The sequence below is a fragment of the Mustela putorius genome, unplaced genomic scaffold (assembly GCF_011764305.1).
Source record: "Mustela putorius furo isolate JIRA1106 unplaced genomic scaffold, ASM1176430v1.1 tig00003898_pilon_pilon_pilon, whole genome shotgun sequence".
Classification (NCBI taxonomy): domain Eukaryota; kingdom Metazoa; phylum Chordata; class Mammalia; order Carnivora; family Mustelidae; genus Mustela; species Mustela putorius.
In genome coordinates this window covers 17,013,380-17,026,462 of record NW_025422047.1, presented here as the reverse complement: position 1 = coordinate 17,026,462, position 13,083 = coordinate 17,013,380, and the positions used below count along the sequence as shown (strand labels likewise).

Sequence of the window (13,083 nt, the reverse complement as noted above, 5' to 3'; positions counted from 1 at the left end):
CACAGAAAGCCTTGTTATTTTTATTTGTATTCATGCCTTTCTCTCTAGCTGTATCAAAACCTCCTTAACAGCACAGACGGTATCCTTTTAGTCCTCCCTACCTGCCTGGCTTAATACCATGCCTTGCACTTAGTTGGAGTTCAGAGTTCTAGAAAAGTCAATGAGTCATAAGCATAATTCGGGTCATTTTTTTTTTCTGCAAAATGCATCACCTATCTTTGCCCACATTGAAAATCCTCAGCCTCTTCTCAGCCCACTCCTACTGGCTTCCTATAGTTTCTCCCCATCTGTCTGGCATTTCCCTCTACCTCTAGAGAGCTTTCCAATCTGCTCCCTCTTTTGACTCATTTTTAAACGTATTAATAGGGCTAGTTCCAGGGTTTAGCATTCTTCCATTTGAGAACTGTTCTACCACTGCTGGTTTCTCCAGCCCTAAGAACAATGCCACCCACCCCGCCTCCTTACCCATGGCAACTCTACAAGAAAGCCGTATGAAGTTTCCCTTGGCAAAAGAGCTGGTCATCTTAGAACCAAAAGAAGCTAGGTGCAGTGCCCAATTCACCCCTAAAAATCTCCCTTGAAACTGAAGAACACAATGCGGTCTCTCTCTGGGCAATTTCCTTATACCATCTTTTCTTGCACATAGCCAAAATGTTTCCAGCTATCTCCAGTTATTCCTAAACTTAAGCATTTGCCAGAATCTGATCCTGTGCAATGCATTCACCATTATTTTTCATGCAATTTCTTTTCTTTTTCTTTTTCTTTCTTTCTTTCTCTCTTTCTTTCTTTCTTTCTTTTTTCTTTCTTTCTTCCTTCATTGCTTCCTTCCTCCTTCCTTCCTTCCTTCCTCTTGCTTTGACTACTTGATAATTTGACAGATGTTACAGGGGATAGCAATGCTAAGCCCTAACTCTGCCTAGCATAATTCTCTGGGTGCTTGTACTAGAGATTCACAATCTCCTCTAGTGATTACATCATCCTCTGGATGGTGAGAGGGCAGGAATCATTAGCTCCATTTTACAGATGTACAATCTGGGGCTAGGAGAGAGCTTTTGTGATTTTCCTAAACTGCCACAGCTTGTAAATCATGGTAGGGGCTGGAGGTGGAAGTTAGTTAAACTCAAAGCATCCTAAGACTTTCCCACTTTCTCAAGCTTTTGTCAAATTTGTCGTCAGCAGCATTTGCTGTGGCCCACTTTGGTTCCATGGACATTCAGTCATCTACTTAAGATGGATGACCCCCTGCCTTAGTTTTTTCGATTTGAATTCTTCTAATTGGATAAATCAGACTTACATTTTAAAGAGAAAACCACTCTTATAGTCCTCTTTGTTTTTTGTAAATATTTGCAACAATTTCAACAGAGCCTACCTTAGAATTCCAGGCCGCCAATACATAGATAGGTACTGAGCACTTCTTTCTTAGCCCTTCTGCTAGACACAAAGAGGGCGGTGGGAAAGAAGTGCAGGGGCAGGAGGAACTGGAATCCAGTCCAAGGTCCACTGAAAGGGAGCCTTTTCCAAAGTTTTCCTCCCAGATGTGGACTTTTCTAGATCATACAAGTGTGCTGTAGAGACTGACAGGGGTATTGCTGGGAAGTGACTGGAGAGAGAGGCATGATAGTTTACGATCTAACCTGGAAGTCAAGCCACATGCTTAAAAGCACCTGGGTTACACTGGCATAAAGGCATGTTAGAAATGTCACAAGAAGTGATGAGAAGAGAAGCTCACAAGTGCTGACCCTGGTCATGGGCAATAAAGGAAGACACGTGGGAGAGGGGACTGGGGAGATCAGGAAAGCTTTGTGGAGAAGAAGCAGTGATTTGGAAAGCACACAATCCTAGCTATAAGGACAAACTTAGTTCCATCCTCTGGCAGGGCTCTAGAGTCCTACTTAGTGCCTGCTCAAGGAGCTTCTGGTCCTTTGGAAGTAGGTAGCTTATGTAACATTAGCTACCAGTACAGAGCAGAGGAGAGAGAAGAAAGCAAGAAACAGTAGAGAGGATCAAAGTATGCTTCTGAGCTACACTGCCAGGATCTGAGTCTGGTTCTACCGCTCAGTAGCTCGGTGACCTTGGACAGCTGTTGCTAGTTTCTGGACTTCAGTATTAGTGCCTAACTCCTAGAGTTGGTATAAGGATTAAGTGAGAATATTACCTACAAGGCGCTTTGCACAGTGCCTGGTGCACAGTAAGTGCTCAATAAGTGTTAGCTATTATTATTTTTACGTTTACTGATATATATATATATATATATATATATATATATATATAGGCACAAAATGTCTGTTGTGATCCACAAGTAGGATTGAGAGTTATAGTCTAAAAGATACCACAAAAGGGAAAGACGGTTTGATCCTCATGTTGCTGCTGTTTTTGTATGGTTTAGCACTTTGGGATAGTATTTGGAAGAAAATATTGCAATGAGAAGGGTGCTGTTTGAGACTGACCTCAGTGCCCTGGGCTCAGGCACTGGAGCACAGTGTCCAAGAAGCTAGGGCCTGTTTGGAATTCCTTCCACTCTGGCATGGAGGCAAAGCTCCTATTGGTCACCAACCCAAGAGCCAACATTCCTTTGAGTTCTGCACCCTTCCCAGAGGTGTTTGTGGTTCAGACCCTGGAGGTCATGGGAGACCAGCTCTACTGGCAAGGGAAATTTCCAGAGCGGCTCTCCTCACCCTCACAGAATCACTACCTGCTCTGCCCTTCTCTAGACTGAAGGCCACACAGAAGCTTGCTATTCCATCCAGCCCCAAGTTCTATGCTTTGTGAAATCTAAACTCTTAGGCAAGCTACTTCATCTCTCTAAGCCACATATGTAAATGGATATGAGAGTAAAATCTTTATGGGACTTATTGTGAGGCTTGGATGTAGCAAGGTAAAGCTTGGTGTTCAATAAAATGTAACCATTATAATTACTGATAGCTACAGTCACTGTAGTGTGATGCTGCAGGCAGAAGGAAGGGGGTGACTGCTTCTGGAAGCACACTGAAGAATCACATATAATTAAGGTGATTATAAAATTTATTACTAAACTGGAACATTTTTGAGAGTAAAGGGAATACTATTAATGGTGCAGGGACAATAGGCATCATTGGGAGTGTTTTGGGCAAACCAGTCCAAGAGTCTCTCTCTACTGATATATACCCCTCACTCTACCCTCACCTCCAATGCCAAGCTGTCTGACTATACATCTTTTCTCAAAACATAGCTCTTAGTTGAATATTTTTCTTCTTCTTAACATCATTGTCTTTTGACAGGTATTTATTTTACCATTAAGGCTGGCTATCACTTATTGGGGAATGAATATGCATTAGCCATTGTACGAGGTGCTTTAAGTAAATGAGCTCTAAAATCCTCACCAACCACTCTAGAAGGTAGGTGCTACTTCCATTACAAGGCTATGGAATCCGAGGCTCAGAGAGGTTAAGTAACTTGCCCAACCAAGGTTACCCGTTTATTAAATGGTATATTGGGGATTTACCACATAGGTCAAAGCCAGGCCTTTACTTGATCAGAATTTTTAGAGGTGAGCCCAGAATGATATATGCAGGGCTGTCATGCCCACTCCTCACCTGCTGGACTTATGGGTAAATATCCAAAGTAAATATCTTCCTCTCCTATAAATGCCAAATTTCCAAATTCTCAGGTCCAAGAACTGGGCTAAATAACCAGTGGCTTCTGTCTTGATTTTCACAGAAATGGGAGCTTCATAAATAGAGGTTCTGTGTAGTTTTTGTAAGACCTAAAGATTGTACAGCTAAGCTGGCAGCAGATTTTATCTTTATTTTTTTTCCATTTTGAGATCCCTAGAGTGGGGGCATTATCTCTAGGCTCAGTGCTTTTTTTTGATAAGCTGTACAGAAACATTTCTTTCAGGAATGCCTACTTTGCATTCTGCCACAGTGATATAGGTATACTGCCTTACCCATTAAGTATCTCTTGGTGGAAAGATATTAACTCTGAATGTCTGGTTCTATATGAGCAAAATTAGGGCTCCCATAAATCGAGGGAATAATACTCAGGATTTGGCTGAACTATTTGGGCCACTTCATTCTTTTTGGGGCAATAATTTTCAGGATGGTTCCCATCATGTGAGGAAAGGACTGCTTCTTATAGCACTGGCAGGAGTGTGGAAAGAGCTCTTTGGCAAACACCTTACTCATCCATCATTACAGAGCCTGTCACCTTCAGGATGCTTTCCAGACGTACTCTCTGCCTACGTCATATCCAAGCAAAGGGGAGTTTTCCTCTGTACCCCTTGGCTGATTTCTTAGGACCCTTATTAGCAGCTCCCATGTAGAACTTGGGATCAATAGCAGGCAAGCCACAACTTTTGTCTCAGCCAAACATGGGGTTAAAGGCTTCCAAACTTTTCCTGAGGAGTGGAAACACCGGAAAGCCTCCCTCCCCATTCACTTGTGAGCAAAACAAACTGAAAATGAAATTTCTTCTCAAAATATTCTGTTGAGTAAAGATTCCTCTGAGTTACTTTAACTGGGTTTTTATGGGAGACAGGGATCCCTCATTGTGCCCAGGTCAATAGTGACTTTAATGAGAAATGGTGGCAATCAATTCAGTGGCAATCAATTCAGGCGAGTGCACCTGCACATGGGGCCGTCCCCCATTTCACTCCCCCAATGAGTCAGGAAACCATGTAAGAACTTACAGCCCAGCTGTTCCAGAGACCCTCCACACAAATAAGATCTGCCTCCAATTACTGGAATAGTGTCTGCATAATTTGGAAAGAAGTTTTCCTACTTTTGGTAAGAGCATTTTCTTCTTAACCACCAGAGCCTTTATACACACTGTTCCCTCTCTCTGGAATAAGTCACCCCTTTGCCATTCCTTCTCCTGGAAAATACTATCTTTCAGATTGAATTTGAGTAGGCACCTGACCTCATCTGGGGAATCTGGAAGGGGTTTTCTGTTACATACTCCTATAGGACCATGCATGCTCTCTCTGATAAACCTTGTCTCAATGTTATGCTTACCAGTTCAAGGCCTGCCTTCACTACTAGGTCATGAGCTCTAGGGACAGGGCCTGTCAACCATGTTCCTCAGGTGCCCATCACCTGATGTAGTACCTAGAACAGAAGGCCCTTGCTGAAGGAGTAGACACCTTGAGAGAACATGTCTGGTTCGCTGGTTGTGGCATTTCAGAGCCTTGCAGGGATCCCTGGAATGCTTACCTGAGGGTTTCTCTCTTTCAAGGGACTCTCTCTCTCATTCATTTTTGCTTTGCTTCTGAACTCCCAAGAGAGAAGAAGTATCAGGCAAAATCCTGCTTGCCATTTGTACTCTATCACCGTGTATGTAGATATTTCATCTAAGTTATCTCAAGGCAAAGAAGACTCTATTATCTCCATTTTACTGGGAAGGAAACTGAAGGCTCAGATGCGTTTAGTAACTTGCCTCAAGTCACACAGTATGGGGCTGTAAAGTAAATTATTCCCCATTATGACAACACAGAATGTCATAAAAACTGTAACAATGCTGATTGTCTCACTTTCAAGTTCCAACTGGTCACAGATCATTCAGGGCCTTGTGCAGACTGTTTCTAACACTTATGAAGGATTCACCCACTCCCTTTTTCCAAGTTTACCCTGCATTAGAGAAATGTTGATCGTTTTATTAGAATTCTTCTGCCTGGCCAAAATCTCCCATGTTCACTATTCCACCCACTCTGGGAGAAGCCATTTTTATGTGTGTGCATTTCTGCTTGTTTGTTCTCCCTCCAGCTGGGTCACAGACCTCCATATCTGACCTATATTTGCTCTCCTGGGTCTCCTGAGTACATCACTGTTTGTTCTTTATCCCCCGCTGCCTCCTCTGTTTACCATATCCAACTCTGGACCCTCTGTGGATGAAGTCTAGAGCACCTCGGAAATCAACAACGCTGCCTTATTGCCACAGGGTCAGGCCTCAGAGCCACAGGACTGATGAGTAATTATTACATCAGACATTATAGGACCAAGCAGATGACACTCCTATGCAGCCTACTCACTCATTTCAATGATAGAAGCCAACACATCCCCAGAGTCACTTCTTTGGAATTGCTTTCAGAAGCCTGTGACACTTGTAATCTCCTGAGTAAACTCCTGGTTCAAGACGGTAGGTGAAGTACACATTACAGCCTTTCTTTGTCACCCCAAATCTCTAGAATTGATAGAAAAAGATATTTTTAAAAGCTACAACTGAACTCTAAAACAAGAAGGGAGCTCTCCTTGGGCCAGGAATTCTGAAAATATAAAACCTGACAGGATTGACCTGGTAGAGGAAACAAATCAACATACACACTGAAGAGTATCCCTACAAAGGAAATACAAAACTGAATGGGACTCCCTGTGTGGAGAAAGTAGATTCATGAGAGTAGGAGGAAACTAGGGGCAACAAGCAGGTTGAGGAATGGGCTTCAGGAGTTCCTGAATATGTCTTTCCCCCTTATCAAGCAGTAGCTGATGTAGGGACTCTTCCTAAAGGAGCTATTGGCACAGAGGGCTGGAGCAGGAGGTGCAGGGTACACCCAAGCCCAGAAGCCTAACTCTAAGATATTCTGACTAGTGGCACGTTTCACCTCTTTCTCACTCTTCCTGTAAACAGATTGGAATACAAACTGCACCAGAACCTCCTGTCTCTGCTCTTCCTCCCCAAAAAGGTGGACAAACAGAAGCAGCCAGATGCCTTACGGGGAATTTCAGCCACAAAAATGAGCATGTAATTAAGACTCCCCAAAATCTGATGAATGCCAACACCATAGGAAGTCACAAACTGTAAACAGAAGAGTTTGCACCTGAGGAAACAAGACTTACTGGTCAATGAAAACAGGGCCCTATATAATACACTGAATTAATAACCACCTCAGAGATATCAGCAGATACTGCCATCCATAAAGAAATTAATATAAAATGGACATTAATAGTTTGATTTTTGAACTGGAAATCTGAATGGATAGACTGAAAGCCAAATAACAGTTGAAGACCTGGGGGTTCCAATCATGGAATGATCTCAGAATGCAGCACAAAGAGGTAAAAGAGATGGAAAATATAAAAAGAGCAGGTAAGAAACCTGAAGAATGGATCCATAAGGCTCAATATTTGTCTAGCTGGTATTCTAGGAAGCAAAAATACTGAGAACAGAGGAGAGACAACCACCAAAGAAATATTAGCCAAGAATTTGCCAGAACTGAGTTGGGATTGCCTGAATTCTCCTACACATATATCAAGGGGCCAATTCTTCCTTCACCAATGAGAGACTTGATTTGGGAAGCCGTAAAAGGTCATTTGAAGCCATGCGTGGTGGAACAAATGGATGATCAAATACAGTGCTTGTTGACAATGAGCCGTAAGTGAAATTAGATGTGAATTTAAAACATTTTTGCAAGGCTCACAAATTGGTTCTGAGGATGCCTGCACCCACACAGGCAGTTTAGCTAGTTGAATTTTCTGTTTCTTCAAACCTTCCCCTAGTTTCCTAGCACAGGAGTACATGAACAAGCTAGAAGCCAGGGGGTCAGCTAAGAGAATCCTGCCTCTCCTGTACCCTCCTTCATCATCCCTACCCCTGCTTAGAGCTCCGCCAGTAGATAGTAATGCTTCTCAATATGGATCCAGCTTCTTCAGTCTCGTTATCCCCAACCACCCTACTCATTCCTGCCTCCAAGCTCTTACTAAACCCTGTCTTCTTCCCATTAAAACTCCAACCACATTTCAAGGCCCAGAACAAGTTTCACAATTCATGCAAAGCCTTCTTTGGCCACTTCTCTGTGTTAATATCTCTTTGTACTTGTCAACCATGTCATGCTTATTAGTTCTCTTCTCCTACTAGACCACAGGCTCCCAGAGAGCTGAGAGAGTGCCAAACATTTCTTTTGTGCCCTCCAAAAAACTGCTCCAGGCACCTGTTAAAATGAAAATATCCCTAGGAGGGAGAACAAGTTGAAAGATTAGCCCCTGGAGACCAATTATTTTGGTGAGATGATTTCTTATGACTGAGGAGAAGAAAGTGGGTGGATATAAAATGTGGGCAAATGACTCAGAAAAGGAAGTCTGGGTGAGGAAGGGCACTGGAGGCAAACATCAATTATTCTGCAACTCTGCAATTCTGTTCAGGGTGCCTCAGCCTCTCTCACATGATCCCCAATTGCTCCATGACAAAAGGGTCATAGAATTATTGACCTCCAGACCACTTACCAATGAGGCTTACGGTGCAGGGAGGTGTAGTGACTTGCCCCAAAGCACAGACATCTTTGGTGACCCCCAGGACACCACTCCAGTCCAGAGACTGCTGCTTCTAGCTATTTCTAGGACTGTCCCGTATAGTCTATGTTTTTGCTGGACACTGGAGACTAATAACAATAACATTTATTGAACTCTTCCCACGTGGTAGAGACACTAATAAGGTCTCTCTCTTTATAGTTACCACATCAAGAAACTCTATTTCTCCTTTTTTTCTGATGAAGAAACTGAGGCAGAGCTGTAGCAGTGAACATAATCAGTGATGGGCATCCATTTGAACACAGGAAAACTAATGGCATGGGGAGGGATGCAGGAACAGCTTTGAGTTTCCCCTATCAATTCTTTTCTCATTCTCTTAAGCTGCAATGCCTTTCCTTCAATTTGATATTTTGAAAATAATGCTCCTCCTTCAAAGCCTGCTCACTAAGCCATAGCCAACCTTCCCACGATAATCTGTTTCTCTTATCTTCCTAAGGATGCCTGTGGTTAAACTTGTAATTTGACTTACAAGAATGGTAATACAGGTGGCTCTGTATTGTCCAAATTAACTCCTTGAGGGCACGGACCTCATTTTGTTCATTGCTATATTCCTAGAGCCTAGTGCATAAGATGTTGTAGATATGAAACTTGGGGAGTGAGCACAATAGTTTGCCTGCATGTGTGTTTTCCCATGAGATAGGACCTTCCATGGCAGAAGTCCACAGAACTTCTGAGCCTTGATGCCTACCAAGGGTTACTTGGACAGTGTCAATGAGAGACAGTGTCAGTGAGAGGTAGGCCACAGCTGGGATTTCAGTGTTATCAGACATTCTCCTGTTAATTTTTTCTCACTAGTTCCACTGGCTGCTTCATCTACCACCTTATCATTAAGGTTTCACCTGTAGATTTAGGGTCCAGGAGAAATGTAAAATTCCCAAAGGAAATTCCACTCACTTACAATCTGAAAATCACACTCTACTGGTCAGTGAAGGTGGTCTTGATGTGGAAAGGGTCTCTGGGATATTGGGAAACTGAGGTGGAAAGTGGAAAAAGGAACTGGCCCCAGAGGTTGTTAATTTGAAGTCGGTGAATGGGCCTCAGGGGGTCCAGAACTCAGAACTGTATTCAAAAACACTGCATATTGATTCCTGAGTGTGTTTCCCAGACTGAAGTTCTGTAAGTTCTTTCATTTGGTTCTCATAATGGGCCTGGGGATTTAAGGAGAATGAGAAGAGCTACAGCACCCCAGCTTCCCAGATATTCCAGTTTTGTTCTGGATACCTGGGCCTTTGGGCACCCCTGGCTGGCCTAAGGCAATGATACACAAGGAAAAAGAATCAAGGAAGATGAAGAGAGAACCAGGAGGGGAAGCTAAGATAAAGGGTAAGAATTCTGGGGATCAGACACAGAAATAGAAAAGGTCATATGGCCGAATCCCTGTTTAAGAGATAAGGAAAGGAGGACCAGAGGGGTTAAGTAATGTGAGCACTTGGGGTCAGCCAGTGGCTCCCTTGTCAGAGACTGGCCCTGCTCTAGGCCATCTGTGTGGCCTAGTTTGCTCAACAACAGATAAGCTCACAAGGAAAGGCCAGCCGCTGTTATCTGACTGTGGGCTGTGGGCCACTGCATTGCTGAAACTTGACATATCCAAGCACAGATAGGATATGGAAAACATTCCCTTGCGGGTGTGTGAGTTCATTATGTTTTAATAACCCAGACCCCAAAGTTTAACCTGCTAACCATTCATGTCACTGACATTTACTGAGCACTTACTAGGCACAAGGCACTCATGTAGCCTCCATGGGAGCCACAAAGAGGACAGAGATGTGACTGTTAGCCCTGGAGGAACTTACGCTGTGGTAATGACAAAAGACATCCCACTCTCAGAGGCAGCTGGACGTTCTGTACAGGAGCTAGCTTCGTTATTGCCCTTAGAAGAACTTATCACATCCAGGTAGGTAAGCTAAAGCAGGGCCACTTGGGACCTCAGTGTAGTAAATCTTGGATACCAAGGCTGAGGGAGGGCTCTGGATCTTGCCACAAGAAAGAGGTTCTCTCTCTGGGCCTCTCCAGCTGGTGGCATCAGGGCTATCTTAGGCAATCCCACTTGGGGACATGGCATAGTTGCTCCCAGAGTCCTGGAGTCCCACAATCCCATGTGCCACAGAGAGTCTGAGCCTGAGGACCACCAGCCAACACCACTGGTGCTGGCTCTGGAGGTTTTGCTTTAACCCTTTTCTCCATGTCCTAAGGTAGAGAGAATTGGTTTCCTCAGCCAGGGCTCAGGGAGGCTTGGGAAGCAAACAAGCTCACGGAGCTGGTCAGCCACTGGGACTTGAACTCAGGCCCCCTCTTCAAACCTTTCTGTGATATGTGTCACTTCTGCTTTTTCCCTCTTCAGGTTAAAAGCCAAGATTAGGTTGAAAAACTCTGCTACCTGTTTCCTCAGAGACCAGACAACATGTTGGGTCTCATAAAACTGAACGGCCCATGGTGGGTCTCTGGTTCCACAATACCCACACCCTGTCTAGTGGCCTGAAAAGCTTTTAATGTCAAGATATAGAAGGTTTTGCCAGGGATCTCTGCTAGCTATGTTTTAAAACATTGCCTTGGGAGGAGATATCAGATATAGCCCATTGGGAAGACAATGGATTAGGTATCTGAGGGACAAGAGGGTACCCTCAGATGGGCAAAGAGGAAAGCTAAGGTAACAGAGCAGCCAGGCCTACTGGTAGTTGGCCAGTAAGCTCTTGCTAAGAAAAGAGTATTTCCACAAACATGCACTGAAGTCATGGAACCTCAAAGATGAGGAAGAAAGCCCTAGTCCCGCCTGATGTCCAAGAGCTTTGGATCTGCATGCTCATGTGAAATGTGGGTTTTGACAGCTATGAAATTATTCAAGAGGGACCCTTGCCTTTAACACAATGTCAATAAGTCTTCCTTTTGTGTTTGGAGTGCCAGTGGCTCAGGTCTTGCCTGTAGTCCCTAAAGGGGAGTCCAGGCCAACCACACAATGTTTATCCCTCCAGGTGTCCCCTGGTTGGTTCTTGTTATCTCTCCTTCTCCAGAACAAGAAATTCCCAGAGACTCACTTGGAAGCTTGCTGAAAAGAATGACAAGAATCTGCAGTGTCATGCCCCCAGTAGGAAGGCATCATGGAAATCATACCGTAGAATGTGCATGTGGGTAAACTTTTTCCACTTGTAAGGGACCACTGATGAGTGGATCTTTACTTCCCTGGACCTCAGGTGGTTGGAACATTTTTCAAGAGAGAAAACTGTACTATTGGGAGATCTCAGAGTTTCTTTCCAGCTGTGTTTCCTTGATGCAGCAGTTCATGGGCAACTCTGCCTGTCCCCCTAGAGACTTGCCATCCGCCCACCAGTCCCTGGATTAACACCACCTTCTTGAAAATTGTCTTATGCCTCTCATCTCTGAATATAGCATCTTGCTCCGACAATATCTTTAATAAATGCTTGTCTAATGAAACAATGACTCTTCAGCTATAGAGTGACTTGGCAGTCAAAAGCAAGAGTGTCCCAGAACTAAAGTCAAAGAAAGGAGGGAGGGGTTTTTATACCAGGTAAGAGATGGCTCAGAGATGGGAGAGGAGGAAGCAAATCTTTCCTGTGAGGCCTGTAGGGCAGAACCAGCTAAGTTGGGGAGATAGGGAAGGCATGAGGAAGAGCTCCAAGGTAGGATGTCTGTGGATCAGTGAGGAGTCAGAATGTTGGTGCAGAAAGCCAAGAAATAAGTCTGAATGAGGATGAATTTGGAAGCCTTGCAATCAACTAGAAGCAAGGAGAGGCTTAGCAAGGAACTGATGTCATGAAAACTGAACTGAAAAGCAGTCTGGCAACAGTGCACAGGATAGACTGAAAGAGAAGGTCTGAGAAGAAGGGTCTCAGGGAGATTGCACCAAGGAGTACAACCTGAATGAATGTGGAGACTGCAAACTCAGACAACAGGCTTGTAGTGAGCATTTACAAAGTAAAGTCCAGGACACTGTTCTGGGAATGGGATATAGTCTTGAAGGAGAAAGACACAAATCTTTTGCCTTGGAGAACTCCCCTCCTAGAAGAAGTAACAAAAGGAGGGAGAGAACTTTTAAGGATGAATGCCTCATTTTATTCTGGAAGGGACTTATAGGGAGAACCAAGGTAGCTGGGTCACATTTCTCTGTGAGTGGGGACAAGAGGAGCACACCAGGTCTAGTGACAAGAAGGAAAGGAAGGGCAGGCTTGACACCTGGCCCACAGACCCAGAGTGGAAGGGTCCCCTAGACAGGTTGCCCCCATACTGCAAGGCAGGATTTGGTAGGATCTGGCCCGGCCAGGTGGTACTCCTGCAAGCCTGGGGGCTGCTTCGCCACCCTGCAGAGGGTCAAGGCTGTACCAGGACATCTGGGAACCCCTCCTGGTACTGCAGGGCCCAGAGTGTGTCCTGAACTCAAGGCACCAGGACACCCAGGCTCTGCAGTGTCCCCAGAAGCCTTTGCCCTGCACTGGGACTCTGGAGGTGGGACTGGCATTTCCTCATCCTGAGGTTATGGGGCAGTAAGTGAAGGTGTTAGGATACCTGTGGTTCCACAGAGCACAGTTTGGTACTTCCACAGGTCCTGTTTGGAATGCCCAGTGAGTGAAGAATAGAGACTGCTTGGCAAACAAATGCCCAGAGCCCCAAATACTTGAGATGGCTTTTGAAGGAACATGGCACTTGAGGGCCATGTGTATGTGTATGCGTGTTTGGGAGTGGGGGCGGGGGAGGTATTCCCGGCACAGAGGACATCTAAGCATCCCCTATGACATTCTAGGACTTTTCTACATTCCTATACCACTGCTCAAAGGTGTCTGTTCAACAAACCTGTCTG

The 13,083-nt window shown here is 44.5% G+C and overlaps 1 protein-coding gene and 1 long non-coding RNA gene across 3 annotated transcripts in view; one reads left to right on the top strand and one right to left on the bottom strand.

The window, feature by feature from the left end:
* The window catches only part of LOC101687608 (aromatase), a 103,588-nt gene that overhangs the window by 52,327 nt on the left and 38,178 nt on the right, over nucleotides 1–13,083 (top strand). Inside the window, exon 1 of one of the 2 annotated variants that reach the window (XM_004755441.3) lies at nucleotides 5,401–6,111. The exons of the other annotated variant lie outside the window; for it this stretch is intronic. The gene's annotated coding sequence lies outside the window, so the exon portion shown is untranslated. Of the gene's footprint in view, nucleotides 1–5,400; nucleotides 6,112–13,083 lie in introns of those variants that run through there. 2 annotated transcript variants of the gene reach the window in all.
* Nucleotides 1–13,083, bottom strand: part of LOC123388317 — a 46,369-nt gene that overhangs the window by 16,460 nt on the left and 16,826 nt on the right. The window lies entirely within an intron of this gene.